This window comes from Gymnogyps californianus, chromosome 4, assembly GCF_018139145.2.
Source record: "Gymnogyps californianus isolate 813 chromosome 4, ASM1813914v2, whole genome shotgun sequence".
Classification (NCBI taxonomy): domain Eukaryota; kingdom Metazoa; phylum Chordata; class Aves; order Accipitriformes; family Cathartidae; genus Gymnogyps; species Gymnogyps californianus.
Genome location: NC_059474.1, coordinates 4111137 through 4129581, shown reverse-complemented (window position 1 = coordinate 4129581; position 18445 = coordinate 4111137). Strand labels below are relative to the sequence as shown.

Sequence of the window (18445 nt, the reverse complement as noted above, 5' to 3'; positions counted from 1 at the left end):
TACCATGGAAAAAGTTAGCTCTCTTTCTGGGGTAGTTGTTACTGCTTGACCTCTAGATGCAAATTATTTGACAGTGCTTAATGCAGGTAAGTCTCAGAAAACTGGTCACTCGAGCTGCAGGCTCCCAGGTAATAAAAATCTGATCACCAAGGGCTCTTGTTTTCTTTGCCTCTGAATTACCCCAGTCTTTGAGACAGATGCCACGCAACCCTTGATGAAGAAAGAGACCTGCTGTGCTGTGGGGAAAACTCAGTTTTTGCCTCAAAACCCATTTAAACCATGTAATCATTAAAAAACCAAAAATAATTATTTAGCTGTTTCTGGTTTGTCACCTCTTGGATTTAAATGGAAGTAGAAATACGGGTTCTTTGATCGTTACAGAATGTTTATGAAACTGCACGGAAATAATTCACAGTGCTGGACTGCAACAGCAAAGCTGTTGGGAAACCAACAATAAAGGAGGCAGTGATTTAATTTCAAACACACCTCAGCGAACCGTAGGTGGTTGCTACTAGAAAAAAGGAGAACTATCATTGCTGACAAGACTGCTCCAACCTCCCTCTAATCTAAGGCGCCGATTTGGGCAGAAGGGCTATAAAACCCAGGAGTCATGGATAAAAAGTGACATTCTTTCTAGAGGACAGGCAGCTGTTGCTTAGAAACTGTTTACAGACAGATCCTGCTGGTGTATCTAAAAAAAAAAAAAATTAGGTCATTCTTGGCTCTAGGTAGGAGAGATCTTTATTGATATAAAATCCTCTACATCTTCTCTTCATGTTTACTGTCTATAATTAACAATACTTTAGGAAGGCTGCTTGGATGCTCTTTTTACCAATAACTGCATGTTCCCAATGGCAGAATCACCAATTTTGAAACAATCTGGTGGCTAAACAGAGCGGATTCACATCGCAATTCACTCGGGGGGCTCAGCCCAGGCTCCAGGCATAGACTGGACCATCTTAGGAGAGGACTGGCATCAAAAGTGAAATCAAAAGAGGGGAGGCAAAAGTGCACTTAATCTTCTCATCCATCTCTCAACTGTTGTGGAGGAAAAAAAATACAAAAAATTAAGAAAAGAACATGCCAATGCCACTAGACGAAGAAAAAAAAAAAATCTCAGTTCTACTTTTTAAATGTATGATGAAACCAGGTCTGCTAAAAATGAAAGCAGAAAGGTCATAACACTTCTTTGAAGCCACATGGGAACAAAGTTTGCCTTGAAGAACAGAAGGTGAGGTTTGCATCGGATCATTTCATCAAGGGAAATGGTACAAGGAGCTCCTAAGTGTCTAAAACAAAGTTGCAAGCATATTGAGCACTCACTGCACAGAGAAAACAAATTAGTTCAGAGAAGATGGGAGAGAAAAATTATATCAATCCAGAGCCAGTTTTCTCCCCTGCATAAATAATCCACACTTGAACAGTTTTTCCTCATATAAATAACTACATTTATAAGAAGCCTCAAGTAAGAAGGCTCTTATATCATTATTCACTTAAAAACCACTCCAAAAATTCAGACAAATCACTGCTTTCTAACTAAAAGAAAATAAAATGCACAGCTTGTGGTAATAAACAGCTCATTGTCATCATTCCAGAGAAAGTCATTTTTTTCTCTTCACTTAAAAATAAATGTAGTACAGGCTTGTTTTCTTATATTAAGCAAATCACATCAAATGAATACCAGGTGAGTAAGTACTACCACATGGCACCTAAGGTAGCGAAGGTCCAGATGTCATAGTGATAACCCCAAAAAACAAAGCTGGTGTTTGAGAACAAGTGCCTCTGGTTTAAACTTCAGGGGCAGATCTCGAATGCAGTTAACAAAGCACACATTCTCTATAGTGTCAACATAAGGTCACCATACCATTCTTTAGGCAGGAAAAATAAGGATCACGAAGGCATGTGTAATTTAATCACTGTTGCTTAATTCAAAGGACAAACACGACCCTGTGTTCTGAGTGACAAAGAAGCTCTCTTAAGATGACTTGCGGAAACTATAGGTGGAGTTAACATATAAGACACATGTTTGGGTTTCAAGGGTTATCACAATGTAACACAAGTTCAAAGTCTGTGAAAATTGTTTAACTCCCTCATTCAATGCATGGCTTCCCACAGAAGGAAGGTGGCTAATGGGATAAGATCCTGCTCTCCTATGCCAGAAATACAGACAAAAACAACAAAAAAAGAAAAGCCTCTTAAGAACTACAACTATTATTATCCACAAATTAATCTAGAAATACACTTTTGACAAAAATAATCACACAGAGAACGTTAATTATTTACAAAATTAAAGATAACGTGGCCCATTTCCCAAAGGTTCATAAAGCCAGGCAGGAGACTTCTGAAGTGTGGAGGAGAGGCCAACCTGATTTTTATTCATGTATTTCTGTGCTTATCTACATGGAAAACAGAATTATTTTCTATTTAGCCCTCTGTCAGGTTTTAAAATAACTGTTAATGAAATCACAAGCCTTCACCACAAAAAGCAGTAACCAAAATAGCAATAGGAAAGCAAATATTGCACTGTAGCAACTCTGAGGAAGTGTGTAGCAAAAAAGCATCTCCTTACATTCAGTTGTCTTGAAATAAAACACAAGGAATAATAGATTACACTTCACTGAGGCCTCACTCCAATTGTAAGCATTTGCTAACAGTTTTCACAGAAACACAGCTCTTAAAAACTATTTTTTTCCTTCAGCTTAAGAACATAACTTAGCACAAGATAGTTCAGCAGTGGAACGGTTCATTATATTAACACATAAGATATCCGGAAATCACCTGAAGCATACATAATTTATTATAATAAAAAATAAGGTTGTCTATTTTTCATCTTTTTCACAGTATTCTACAAAACTCAATTTTAACACATTCAAATGTTTTTAATTTTAAAAATACTACCAACACATGATTTTTGTTAAATTATTTAAAACTATATAGACATACACTTTCTGGACTGAAGTTTGGACTGAAGTTTAGGAATGACAATAGACAAATACTTTCTTTAACAGAATAAAATGCGGTGGGTTTGTTGTTTTGTTTTGCACTTTCAAATGAGAGGACCTTGACAAATATCGCTAAAAACCCAACACTTTCTTTAATGGTGATTAAACATGTGCAAGGACTGCACATGGTAGTATGACTATTGTGACAGAAGAAATCTAAGTGATTATAAACCTTCATCAAATTCATCGATTTTATTTAGTGGGATCCAAAAATGAAAATGCAACAGTTGTTCTTCAGACACCAAAATTTCCTTGGAGAAACAAATAATGAAACCTTTCTAACATATTGACTATGATTACCATCCTTGACATATCTTGCATCTCACCTTGTAATATTTTCCATAGTACTCACTGTATTTAGAAACACAGGCCCACAATGAATTTAGATTCTTCACACAGAATATTCTGCATATGAGACATACACTTATAATACACTTAATTTTAAGACAACATTCATAATTCTCCCTATTTCCACTTACCCGAGGGATCTCTGAAATGTCAGTACCCTCACCAAATTTCATAATTATTTAATGTACCTTGCCACACTAAAGACTAACCATGAATTGTGGTTCCTCCCATGGCACACTTCCACCCACTTTAGCCCCATTTGAGAGAAATACAATGAAACTCATCAAGTAACTCAGCACTCCAATGCATTTGGGTTTTTTTTGTCACTGAGATGAGCTGTAACCCAGGATGTTGTACAGAAGCAAGACAGCAGTGACATATACAGTACAGGACCTGCATGAGACCCATGACCTAACTGAAAAGCAAGCTGAATACTGTAAGGTGTCTACAATGATGTGCTACACACTCATATTTAGGTAACTGAGTCCATCTGTAATGTTTTGTTCAACTGGCCCAACATGACAGAACGAGTTTCTCACTTCAGACGAAATGCTATCTTTACATCAAAGCAGGAACAAAAAATAGCTCATTAAAATGAAAGTTTGAGCAGTGTGCATTGTATATTTGCAGCAGCTGAGAAATCAGATGCAAAGAAGAGCTCAGGTACTGGATTGTTACTTTGGGGTTTTTTTAAACTGTTGAAATGTTAAAAAAATCCTGCTCGCATAAATCATTTGCCTTCTAAAGCATGTAACAGATACAGTTAGTACGCACAACAGCTCTATAAGGTAACACAGATAAGCATTTAAATTTTCCAGAGACTTAAGCAACTCATGTATTGTCGTAATACCACACAGGACTGGCTCCTGCTACACTTAGAAGATACAGACACAGTCCACAGCCAAAGGCAGAGCCAGCTGCAGAAGTGTTGGGTAAGAGCTTTGCAACATTAATGGAAATTCTGTAATTACTTTTAAAGGATCAAGGATTTAATCTTGCATAATCTGAATACCCAAACTAGTCCCTTAGCTAAGATACTCAGAAACCCATCTGCAATGCTGGAAGAGGCCCCTGGTAAAATAAATCTTTCTACTTGGTCATTGTGAAGTCCTTCTCATGTTTTGCACATTTCTTGAGATCGGAGAAAGTATTTCAGATTTGAGGCACTTAATTTACTACAAAAGGAGTATTACGGGAACACCAGAGCTAACGTTCTATATGGGTGCTCTTTTTTTTTTTTAATGCATAAAGGAAGTTCATCTACTCAAGACACAGTATTTTTTTTCTATTTACATACTTCCCTATTATTTAAAGGAGCTCTAAGTACTTGAAGCTGATGAAAGTCTTCCTGCAACATACCTTTCCCACAGCAGCTATGTTTTTGTCTGTATTTCCTATACCCTAGCTGCAATGGACAAGAAGTTATTTCAATTCTAAGCATTTTTTTAGTCATTTCTCATTAAAGCTAGGTGGAAATGATTAAAAATACATTTTTAAAAGAGTGATTTCAAAATTCTTTCCTGACTTACATTATCTTGGTTTCATCCCAATGAAAAAAACTTCTAATGAAGAACAGTAATAAAAGAGAAACATCCAAACCAGCATAGCCAAGAACTGAGCGGACAAGGTCACTCAAAATCTTGGAGATCCAGGTTCAAACTGCCCAATTCACACCACTAATTTCAAGCACACCTGAAGTGTTTAAACTCCAACTTCTTATTTCTTTGGGGAGTGTGGCTTTTAGTCCTTCCTTAGAAGCTGTTCCTTTTGCGTAACCAAATACTAATTGCTCTGATCCACCCATGTCCTAATCATTACAGAGTCTGTCTCGCTCATGCTCTGTTTCAAGAAATACTTAATTATTGTGGATTATCTCCCAAGGGTTGATCAGGAAAGGCTTTAGCCATCACAAGTCCTGCAACATCCTTAGGGTACAACAAATCTTTCTTCTGGGTATCATGGCAAAAGAATGGACCTCACACCCTCTCCAACACTTTTACGGTGCAGAGAGAGCAAAAATAAGAGATCCCAATTTTTGTATCATTATGGAAAACTGATTTTAAAAAAAAAAAAAGAAAGAAATAGTCATCTCTAGTGTTTCCCCTTCCTCCTGACTGATCTTTTTATGGAAAACCAGCCAAGAAGCTGTTCTTGGGCTATGTAATTTTTTTTGTTTCTTTTGGCTGACTGTCAACCACCCAGCAAAAATAAACTCATTAAGCTGACAGGAGACCTGAACATACTCATGTTGTCAGTGCATCTCAGCATCATTCTCATGAACCCAAAAGCCATAAAACCATTAAAATAAAGTTAAGCTGACTCCACCCTTAGGAGTCAACGAAGTTTGGAAGGATCTGTCAGTCCAAAGTCAGTCTCTCACAGCATCTGAGCTAAAGGGTACAACTTCAGCGCCTGTCAAGCCAAAACAGTTCTAAAACTAGTAGCAAACAAGGAGAACATGGAGTGCGGAGCCTCAAAAATATTTGTGTCATCATTACAGCTCTCAATTGTGTTTGCAAGCCTGCTATTTTTGCATCCAAACCACACTGCTTTTCATGTGTTGAATCTGTCCACATATCTATGATTTTTCTTTTGCTGCCACGAGATTTGTAGTTTGCTGAACACATACCCAGCTTAAGGGTCACGTGAAAGTTAGTAATTAGTGATGTTTCTACTTAAAGCAAAAAAAAAGTCACCATAGCTACTACAGTCACTCAGCTTTCTCAACTACTTCAAGACATTAATTCTGAAGGCTTTTTGGCTATGTTTGCACAAAATGTATGCTTCTATATTACTCTATCATGTAAATTAGGTTATGTTGCAGCGTTTGAGATCACCTGGGACCACACAGTACCTCTGGCTGGCATTCCAAGAAGACTCCACAAGAAGCAAGATGATAGTTTCTCTAATCACATTATGGAAATTATAATTAAATATATTAAATATAATAAAAATTAATAATAAAATGCTATTTCTTACCCTGCCAACTGAAGGTAAATATTGAACAAAGATAGCCCATATTTTCTGGTTCTTAGGCTGAATTTGTAAACAAAAATACTGTTGGTAGTAAATACAGAACTAGAACAAGGCAAGACAAAAAGTATTTGTAAGGCTGTAGAAAATGCTCTGGAAATGCACTAAACTTATTTAGAAGATGAGGAAAGCACGCAGGGGAATGAGAAAATTTATATAAGGTTTGATGCTGGTTTTCACACAAACAGAGCATGAGTAGAAGACAATCCTGCTCAGGACTCGTGTCCCGACTGCTCTTTAGCACCTAGAAAGCACCTGTACAGTTCCATTACTCTGACCTGCACTGACCCAATATTCCCTGGGCTCAGGCCTGAATGCAAGGGTTTGAATCTGAGTATAAAAGAAAAAACTTTGTCCAAGGATGCAAGTCACCTAACAACTTTTTAGTGTGCAAGCGCAGATTAAAGCATCCAGGGAGTCAGTATGCTGGCTGTCTTAGCTATACACTGAATTCTCCCTAAGCCATGCAAGTAAAATTAAATCATAAGATAGCAACAGTTTTTCTCTTTTTTTTTTTTTAATGTTCCTGTTCTTGCTAGATATCAGATGTGACCCAGAAACAATATTTAGCAAGTCCAAAAGTCCAAAACATTTTGTCAGCTGAATGAAATAGGCTTGAATTTTACGGAAAGCATGGGCAGCCCACCCAAGTACAAGTGACAGCTTTGCATACTGCTGAGGCCTCTGACTAGTGCTCCCACCCAACCAGAATATTTGTTTGAATCTATTTATTCCTATTCTATCCCTACACAGCCTCATCCTCCTTCATTCATGGACTTCCTGACAATTTATTTTCTTAGAAGTATTTCTGCGTAGCATCTAAGCACTGGAAATGTAGATTACAGAGATAATAAATATGTTTAAAATTAGACTAAGCAGCTGTAATTCTGAATTTGCATTTCTGACTTGATTATAGTAAGCACTCAAGACTATTTGTATAAGAACTAGAAATGAGTTCATATGTTGCAATAAAAGTACATGAATCTCTCTCACTTTGACCCCAATAAAAAAAAAACACCTCAGTAACAAATGGCAGTTGTTTCTTTCTAACTGGTAGCAAATGGTAGTTGTTTCTTTGCAATTCTGTAACTTCATTTTAAAGATTCACCTGTGGATTTTAATTGCAAGAATTAAATTAACCAGTTTTCCTATATTTTACAAACGGAAGAACTATTCTCCTACTTCCAGATTTAATCTGCTAAATTATTTCAAACAGGACTGCTAATGCTGATGAGTGCTAGTCTAATCTTAATCAACAACAGGAAAACTAAATTACAATTGTTTCAAGCCAAGCTTGGCTATGTGCAAGCACTGCTGGCCTTAAAAGATGGAGGTATTTTTTGATCATCATCTGTAAAAAAGCAGAAAAGAGATACTTAAAACATGCGTCCTTCCTACTCGGGATGTTTCTCACTTGAAATTCTAGTTGTTATCTATTTTATACCTTTCCTTGAAAGGCTGAACAGTCTTTTGTTATCTAAACAATCAACATTTGTAACCATTGGATAACCATTTATGAAGAGTTTTGATAAATTCTCTATCAAAATCAAGCACAGATGACACAATTTATTATACTGAAATATTCTGGCACAATTTTTAAAAGTTATAAATCAATCCTTTTCTATTTTGGTAAAAACTGAAATAACCATTTTCGAGGAGGGTCACGAAGATGATCAGAGGGCTGGAGCCCCTCTCCTATGAAGACAGGCTCAGAGAGTTGGGGTTGTTCAGCCTGGAGAAGAGAAGGCTCCGGGGACACCTTCTAGCAGCCTTCCAGGACCTAAAGGGGGCCTACGAGAAAGCTGGAGAGGGACTTTTTACAAGGGCATGTAGTGATAGGACAAGGGGTAATGGCTTTAAACTGAAAGAGGGCAGATTTAGATGAGATGTAAGGAAGAAGTTCTTCACTGTGAGGGTGGTGAGGCACTGGAACAGGTTGCCCAGAGAGGCTGTGGATGCCCCCTCCCTGGAATTGTTCAAGGTCAGGCTGGATGGGGCTTTGAGCACCCTGGTCTAGTGGAAGGTGTCCCTGCCCATGGCAGGGGGGTTGGAACTAGATGATCTTTAGGGTCCCTTCCAACCCAAACCATTCTATGATTCTATGATCATATGATTTTTTACAGAGATGCAGAAAAAACAAAAAGTAATTGGCTTCTATATTCAAAGTTGCCCAATAAATATGGCGGCATAAATTAAAGCAACTGTAGCTTTTGCTTCCAGGAGTTTAAGCATGAGATCTAGTCATCTTAATAGGAAATATGTATTATGCTTCTTTTATCTAACAAAATAATCAGATATTCCATTACATAATACTGGCCATAAACAAATTTCACCTCCATGCATGAGCCCCATCTTGCTTACAGATGCAATATTGCATCCAGTGGGGGATATGTAATGATTCAGATATGAACTGACATGAAGAATTAACCATGGGTAACTTATCACAGCTGATCATATTTTGTATCAGAAAGAGAGACGATTCAATAAATGTTCAAGGAAGATAATATTTAATGACAGAGGACATCACCTCTATTCTCTAATTATTTATATTCATTAACTTAATTATTCTTTTTTTTTATATTCATTAACTCATTTATTTACAAAAATCTCTAAATTGACTCAGAAGTTACAGAACACGAAAGAGGACATCTTACTAGACCAAGGTGCAAAAAACAAAATGTTTTTCCAGAGGCAGTGAAAGAGCAAAAAAAAATCTCATCAGATAAATATATCTGCCTCAGATTATTTGAGCAAATATAAAACTGCAAATATTTTTACACCACTTTTCAAGAGGTTTTATTCATGTTTGTGAACATGGTTCCTTTGGAAAGGACACAACTATTGCTACAAACATTATAATACTACAACAGAAATAAAACCAATGCTTACTAAAATTTTGTAGTAGTATTTTACTCCATAATCTAACTTGAAAGATAAATCTTTAGGAAGAGGTCTTTCGGAGTTTCTTTTGATGTTTGAAAAGATTTAGAGAACTGATAAAAGCAGTTTTCTCAGCTCTGCACAGGATGGACACAGTTTCTGCATTTAAAACATAAGGAATAAAATACTTCCAATTGATCCATTTCTTATAAGTAAAACTTAGAGAACTGAGAGATGTAGCTGCCCTTGCTGTGCTGAATGGGCTTTAATGGAGAATTTCCATAACGACAGATTCAATGGAATATAGAGGGGTGGCTTTTGTTAGTAAATAACAGAGTATTAAAAATTAAAGTTGATTAGTTGTAGAAAAGGGCAAACTGATTAATCCATTTACAAGAAGCCTTAAGCAACTCAAAAGCTTAAGTCCCATTTGCAGAAGTCACCTGGGCAACTGGGAGCCTAGCCTGACCGAAACCACTTCTACTTTCTGCTCATAAAAGTGTATTCAGAATTTAAGTTCCACTTTATTCAAATTGTCTTCTGTTCTAATATTCTTGTCTACTTTAAGCATAATGTAACATATACTTGTTTTTAAAATACATGGCTTCAAAGAAAAGGACAAGTACACAGGAGAGAGGAATGTCACATAATAATTATTGTAACACCAGTGATAACACCAGCTCGGAATTTCTATAAAAAAAGCTTTACAATACTCTAAATACTGAGATTCTTTTGTGTAACTGCAAAATCTACTATTTCTCTTACCTCTCAAATTAAAACCCTGTGAGATGTTCTTACCGTTACAGGATTCAGCTTCACTTAACTGAATAATTCTCATTACTTAAGAAGCCTGAAAACTTGGGCAGTCTCTGCTGCAGCAACGTTGAAAATGTTTCTCTACTGTTCTCAATACTAGAATACTAATGCAAGGGGTGATGTGACTGAAAAGTGTAGCTAGCCAAAAAATATTCCAAAGAAAAAAAAAAAACAACTTGCTGCCAGAAATGCTGATTCAGCAGAGTAAAAGTACTTCAAAGAAAGGTGTGCTTTGTCAACACATTCAATGAAAAACTATTGAAAAGCTTTCCTCCTGCTCCCCATAAAGTTGAAAAGCTTTGTCTGATGACAGGATATGAAATTTGAAACAAAATATGTATATCGGGGGTTGGGGGGGTGATATTCCTACTTGGGGAAATAATTTTCATTTTGCTGGAAATTTTAAACTTCACCACCTTGTTACAACCCAAAATGAAAGACTATTTCCAAAGACGAAGGTTTTCTATTACACAAAAATCCTGATTTTCAACCAACTGTACTGGTAAGTGATGCTCACAACAAGTTCATTTCCTAGAGCAGCTGATGTTTTGTTATGTAAATACGACTTCAGCCTATCTTACTGTTTGAAAACTTTCAAGAATGCCTTCTTGTATACAACCATTGTTTGGAACCAGATATCTTAGTACTCTCTCAATGGCTCATGTATGATGTTGAGGAAGCCATTTAGAAAACTGAGATGTAGAGCTTTTATCCAGAAACCCGAGACAAAACTAATTTACATCCATAAAGTGCTGAGCCTGCCCAACTGAAGACTCAATACAATAGTGTTATCACTCTTTGAGATATATTTAGATGTATTATGAATTCCCATAAGACAGTAAGAAGCTAGAATACAAGAATAACTTAGTTATTAACCACTTCTTTTAATGGGCCAAAACCTGGTTTCTGTTCTTTGTTGTCAGATCTTCAACTTACTTGTTACAGAAGTCTTAAACACTTTTGTCTCTTTTACATTAAAATATTAATACAATTATTTTCCAACAGCGTTCAAGGCGTGCTAGACTTAGAAGCAGTTTGATCACAGTCAGCTTCATGGTGTTGTTGATACAGCTGGAGGACCTTACCCATCAGTAATGGAGCTCCACAGAGGAACTAGAGCCTCAGCCACTTCTGCTTCCTGCAGAAGCCTGCTGGGTTGGAAGCCGTGCCTTGGGAAAGTTCTCGCTGGTCGGCTGATACACTTCATTGTTTATCTAATTCCTCAAGAAAGTTTATCCTAACAAATGGTATGTTTATACAAAATAAACAAGTTTATTTTAGCCAAGAAGCAGCTCTTAGCTAGCCTCTAAAACACAACTTTCTTTTTGTCACTTTCATCTTCCCCTCCAATCCCGTTCTTTTTATACCTTCTCCTTGCATCTTACCTCAAATTAGCTTTAGGGGAAGAATTTCTACAGACCTGAGCCACAAAAACTCCAATCAAGTTATGACCTAAGTATGCTACTGTAATTACTATTAGGTTAATGTTGTTATTCTTTATTTCTGTATGCCTGCCCTTCCTATTTCCAACTACATATTGTATTATTTATTTCTGTATACTTGCCCTTCATATTTCCACTACCATCTGGTATTATATCTAAAACCAAAGTATGTCCTATGCTTTGTACTGTCTATGAACAAAGAATGGAGAAAATAAATAAAGAGCTTAGCTTTCTTTAGCCAAGCCTTGAAACGTGCTATATTAAAAGCAAAAGCCTACTCTGCTCTGAAATGTAATAAATTGTATGGCTCTGTCATTGTACACAGAAAAAAAAAATAATCTCATACTCGTGTGTTCAGACAGCATGTAATACCTAGAAGGCATTGTCATAACTACTACAATTTGGCAACAAAATAGATTTCAATAAATACTGCTATTAGAAGTAAGAAGCCATACATAACAAGAAGAAATTAAAAGATAACAAATTCCATCTTTTTTGAAACAGTAAGTGTAAAAAATTGATAGGTGAAGATTAATACATTTCTTGGCAACAGCAAAAAAAACGGGGGGGGGGGCAGGGGTTTGGCGGGGGTTTGTAAGAACAAAAGAAATCTTAGCCCTCACACAGGTGTGCTACTAAACAGGACTCCGATCTACACTAATAGTGCAAAAGGGCAGATATATTTAATAAGTAATTCTGCATTTGTAAAGAAGTGGGATGATTTGCTGGCACCTCATGAGAATGATTAATTACTTCTTCAGTCCATTAGAAGTACAACATTAAAACAATATTACTTTGCAAGAAACATTTTTGGTCAGCAGGACCAAAGATCACCATAGAAGAGGGTTCTCACACAAGTCTCTAAGGAGAGGTCTATCCCACAGACATGAATTTTTAGCAATTCTGAAAATACCCGGGAAATTTCAGAAGTCTGAATGAACACTAATGTTACAACCGTACTCTAAAAGAGCCAGTGAGACAGTGTTTATAGCTACAGGAAGGCTAGAATGATGGCAGTCCTGAGCAAAACAATAATTTAAGAAAAATTATACAAGATTCAACTAATACATCAGAGCTATACAACAAATAATAGGAAGTAGAACTAACGAAAATTTATCTTCTTAAATGAATCTGGCTTTATTCTTTGATACAGTTGATACTTCCAATTGGTAAAAATATCCATATGCATGTATAAACTTCTATGGCACTTGGCGTAGTATTCTATGACCACCTGACGACAAAATAGCACCAAATAAACAGGTGAAGAACTGGTTAAGTGACAACTCAAAAAGAAAAAAAAACAGTTTTCGAGAAGAATGCATCACAGCGTAACTCAGATTAACATGGAGTTCCACAAAGGTGGAGCCACTATCACGAAACACCTTTTCAAGTATTTGTGCAAATTTTGTCACGATTGATCGTGTAGACTTACAAGTTATAAATTGACAGAATGCTACGTAACTGAGATAAATCAGTTACAAAAAGCGATCAGGAGTGTTTGATATATTCAACCTGTGCTAGAAACAAAACGTTCTTAGAAAAAGCCGTGTACAAAGTTATAAAGCTACAATCAAGAAACACGTGCTAGTCTACAGAATGATGAACTCTTGTGGAAAGAAACAGTCCTGCAAAGGGTTTGCCACAGTGAGCATACCCAGTGAAAAGGAGACGAAAATGCAGTGCTGCAGATGAAGGTTTAATATGTAAATGCAACGTATAAACAGAAAAGTAACACTAGACAGGTAATATTTAAACTCACAAAACACTCTTGAGACAAGGCATTGGCATGCTGTATCCAGTTCACATTTTCACAAAAATACTGAAAAAGTGGATTTGGAAAAAAAGCCACAGAAACTGAGTTGTGAGGAAAATGCATGCAGTGACAAATTTAAAGAATTTTAGTTCACTTGTTTTTTTTCAAATAGAAAAGAGAGGGAATACTAGGTTACAGCAGATAAATACCTTCATGGTAAGAAAACACTTTGAGTTCTTTAGCATAGTGGAGAAAGGCACATCAGTAACCAGTGACTGGAAGCTGAAGCCAAATAACTTAAAACAGCAGATTCTCCACCTTTTACTCTCTTCCGATCAAAATTCCAATTTTTCTGGAAAATACATTTCAGCCAAATGCAAGTTATTGCACTCAAAAGTAACTGGATAAAATCCAACTAACCATAATAGTCAAGGGGTCAGAGCAGAAGTTCTAATTGCTTCCTTTGGCTTTAAAGTCTCAGTCTATGAACACTCTTGTTTTTCAGGAGTTCAAAGGCATTTCAGTAGCACCATACATGCTCGCCATTAATATTAAAAAGAGCTTTCAGAAATCTGCATAAATTAGGGTTGCATTTCCATGTAAGGGCTCAAGTGACACTGGAGCTTTCCTGTTGAGGCTTTTGTCATCAACAGAGCCCATTAATGGAATTACAGCTCTCTTGTATACAGCTGAGGTGGTGTTTCTGTAAACAACGATTTACACAATTGAGTGCAAAAAGTTCATCCTTCACGTCAGTACTTTGTCTCCTCTAGAAAGAATTCCGTTTGACCTGGAGTATAAAAAGCCTGATACAATACATAATATCAGTCATAGATACTATAGGTAAAAAGGACAACCAGCAGCACTGTAATAGCCACAAAACCAGTAAGATCTGTTGTTCGCATCAGCAACATCATTTAAGACTAGCCCTATTTATGCTACTTATCTACCTTGTACTCCAAAACACGCAGCATTCATTGCAATCTTGACAAGTTAACAGAATCAACATTTCTTAGGGAATACATGCCAAAATAATGTATAACGTGTGTTTTAATATTATTCAGGCTGATAGAGTTTTGCAATAGTATCGGCTGCTGTGGTATCTATAGATGCCTGAAATAACAGGGGTTTTGAAACATATCTATCCCGATGAAGTATAAACAAACTTCTAATTCAGCAAACAGAAGCTTAAAAAGGCTGAAATTGTCTGAAGGATGCTAACAATCAAATAAACGTTCTGCCACTACACAACTGATGAAGAGAGAAATACAACCATCAACGGATCATTTCAACTGACGGAGCATCACCTTAAAAAGAAAACAGGCGTCGCACACAACCGGCGAGACACGAGGGAGTGCATTCACCCCTCCAATCTACAGAGAAGCAGGTGCGTGCTACCTACTCCTCACGCTACACCCCACCGTAAATATGTAAAAGTTACTTTCCCGAACCCTTGGGGTACTGACGCTCCTCTAAGCACACACATCCACAACACCAACTCCCAAACAGGCAAGGCAGCCAGGGAAGTCTCGCAGCAGCGACGCTGCTCCCCACCACCACCACCACCACCACCATGTCTAAGCAAAACTTCTTCCACTCCAGAAGCCACGCAACGAGACACTTTGGCCGTCGCCTCTCAGCCAACATCCACGCAAGCTTTTCGCCATCCCCAGCGCACTCCACGTAAAGACAAAGCCGCGTATTTAAACTTTCGCTCTTTGCCACCGGAGCAAATCCTTTGATGGGAACTGGCACCTTTCGGGCTGGATTCCGGATGGGATACGAAGCGGGTGGTTCGAAAGGTCTCAGACCCTGGAAGAGGCCTAGAGGGAAGGGATGGAGGAAGCTGCTTTCTGCCGGCGCCCGCCGCCCCCTCCCCACCGCACAGCACCACTCCCCGCGCCCCTTCCCCGCCGGCTCCCGGCTGAGACAATCAGAGCAGCAGCAGCAGCAGCGACTGTAAATTACAGAGACGCACGGTGGATGGATAAAAGGGAGGAAGAAACCTCTGATGCCTGAAGAAAGGAGAATAATTTTAAAAAATAATTTAAAAAAAGACTTAAAATAATACGGAGCTAGGTTTCACCTCGAAGTGATGCTAGGTAAATAGATGAATAAGTGAAACAACACACCTTTGACCCTTTCTTTTCTTCCCTAATTATAATCCCCCTCTTCCCATAATACACACACCACAAAATGACCATTAATTCAAATCCGTTCTTTAAAGGAGGGGGGATTATCTGTCTGTGACCGACTCTGTCTCTTTCTCTCTCCCTCTTTCACTGGGCGAGAATTAAAATTGCATTTAAAAAAAGGAAAAGGGGAAAGAAAAAAAAAAAAGGCGGCGTGATTATTATTTCTGGTGGGTGCGAAATGTGGGCACGGGGAGAAGGAGTCTGGGGGATGGGGAGGAGTGGAGAAAGGTGGCTAAGGAGAGAAGAAAGGAAAGGAGGACCAGGAAGCGCAAGGAAGGATGAGGGGAAGGAGGATAAGGAAAGAAGGATGAAAGGAAGGAGCTCGGGGGGGGGGGGGGGGGGGGGAAGGATGAAAGGGAGGAAGGGATGAGGGGAAGAAAGGAGGATGCTTTGCCCTGGCCTCACCTCAGCTCGGTGGGTGGGGGTGGGAGAATCTCTCGCCGCCGCCGCCTCCTCCGCCTCCTCCTCCCCAGCAGCGACGGTTACTGACGGGCTGGGTGTGCGGCGCGGCTCCCTCACACAGCGCCCGGCCCCGGCCCCCGCCTCCCGCCCTCGCCACACCGCCTCCCGCTGCCGGCCCAAGCCGCGCTCGCTCGGCTCTGAGGGGACCCGGGAGCTGCCGCCGCGGCCGCCAGCCTCCCCGCGGCAGCCACTAGGGGAGGAGGCAGCGCGCCTGCGCCGCCACCGCCGCCGCCGCCGGGCGCGGGGAGCGGGGAGCTGCCCGCCGAGGGGGTGACGGGGCGAGGGGGAGGCCTTGCTGCCGGTCCCGGCGAAGCGGGTCCCCAGGCCGCCTGCGGGCCGCCTCAGTGCGCAGTTGCTGTGAGTATGGAAACGGCGTTACCAGGCGGCCGGGTGAGGGAGGGAGGGAGGGAGGGAGAGAGAGAGAGGGGGCGGTGCGGCGGCGGAGGAGGCATGGGGCTGGGGGTGTGAGGGGAGGGGAGCGGGGCTTTGCGGGAGGCGCCCAAGGGGCCGGAGGGAGAGGGCGGCGGCTGCTGTGTGGGCCGGGAGAGGGCTCGGAGGGAGGCCCGGGGTGGTGGTGGGGGCAGCCGTGGCAGGTGGAGAGCTGAGGTGAGGGCACCCCGGCTGGACGGGCCCGGCGGCCACGGGGGGGGGTGGGGGGGGGCGGAACCGGGCCGCGCTGGCAGCCAGTCCAGCGGCCTGGAAAGCGGCACCGGGAGGGGATGGCGCGTCCCGGCACCGCGGCGGGGCGAGGTGCGATTGAGTGACCGTGGCGTGTCCATCTTCTGCGAGTGGTAACGCAGAGGAGGCCGAGGGGCAGCTGCAGAAAGGCTGTGCCTGGCGATGGGGGCTTCGCAAGCGCAGCCCGGTCGCCGAGGGACAGCGCTGGAAGCTGTGACAGGAGGGGCTGGCGAACAAAGAGCTGGGAGGGAGTTTATGTGGATTTACTCGTGTAATGGTCTCTTGCGCTGCTTCAGATACTACGCAGGGGGAAGATAATTGCTTTATGAGTGTACCGTCAGGACCGATTGCCAGAACGTCAGCTCTCCTGTTCTCTTAAACTACAAAAACTTTGCTTACGGCTTTCTTGTTATGTGGGTGTTGTACAGCCCTGCATTCTCTGCACCAAATGTCAGGTTTTGTCCCTCTCCGCAAAGCCTTGCACTTTACTTTTTTCCGTTACTTCACTTGTATTGCTGATCTTACCAAGCTTAAGTTTTTTCGCTATGCTGCAGCACCTTCTTCTGCTGTTTCTTTTGGATGGAACCTGCTGCCACCATCCTGCTCCAAAATCGCTGAGCCTGAAGTCCCGTAAGCCCCAGTGGCGGAGGATCCCTGTGGAGTAGGTGTCGTTGAAGGGACTTTGCCGTTTTGAGGCAGTGTGAATCCCACTGACGTGCTGTTGTTCCACACATCCTTTGCACTTCTTGTGGCATCCATCTGCCTTGCCAGCTTCTACGTAAACTCAGGCAACGCGGAGGGGAGGAGGATGGGTCCTTCCACACTTTTACCTTTTCTTGCCTGTTTTAGGCTTGGAGGGGACTTGCCAAAACAGTTCCCTTGCCTCAGGCTCTAAGGGAATGATGTTGGTACTACAGGTATCTATCAGGCCTCAAGTAGAGGCAGTAGTTGCCAGTCTTTTTCTTCTCTGTTCCACAGCCTGAGAAAAATATTGTCAGGATCTACATTCATTTTTACAATGAATAAATAAGGAAGGGAGCCGAATTGGAACCTTAATTCCCTTTATCAAGGCATAACAACAGAGTTCAGGGGAGAGTTTGAAGCAGGGAAAACAATTTCTTAGGCAGGAGCTCATTTAAACATGAATTTAAATGTGATCAGATTCATCATGGCACATGCTTGGTACAGCCATATAACAGATGTAAGTAGTCACAGTCGGTAGTATACAGAAATACTTTGAATTGTTTTAACCTCACAGTATCATTTAGGACTGAAACATGACCTATTCTGCATGTGTAAACAGAGATCATGCTAGGCTGGCTTGCCCTTTATGATGATGTGTAAATTATTGCTGTAAGGCAAACTAGGCATTTCGTTTGTGCCTTTAATAGGCTTTCAGGTTGCATCAAATTACTTTTATAGGTACTGATATTGTCTTTCCCATCCTATTGAATGTTAGGAAACCTTTACCTACAGATGTTCTGTTTCTTGCTTTCGTTTCTGTACTCCATATCTTTTGGATTACTAGTTCTTCTAGGTAGGGGCAGTGCCTTACTTTGTTGTAACTGGTTAGTCTATTGTGAATATTAATGGAAACAAGCAAGGTTCCCAAATAGAACATAGTAAATTACCTACTCCTTTATCACAGTGCATTATATCACTAAATGAATGTCAGCTAAATGTTTCTCCAGGCATTTGACTAAAATAAGCATGAGCTATAGTGTACATATAAGAACCACAAATAGTAAATAAGCATGATTATGAAAAATGATACAACTTCTTCCCTTCACCAGTAACTAAGCTGCAAATACATCTCTTGTAAATTTGAACCAAAAG

General features: G+C 40.2%; 1 protein-coding gene across 1 annotated transcript in view; it reads right to left on the bottom strand.

The window, feature by feature from the left end:
• The window catches only part of CTNNA2 (catenin alpha 2), a 529003-nt gene extending 513095 nt beyond the window's left edge, over window positions 1-15908 (bottom strand). Inside the window, exon 1 of the mRNA XM_050895304.1 lies at window positions 15875-15908. The gene's annotated coding sequence lies outside the window, so the exon portion shown is untranslated. The remainder of the gene's footprint in view (window positions 1-15874) is intronic.
• Window positions 15909-18445: the final 2537 nt, after the last annotated feature.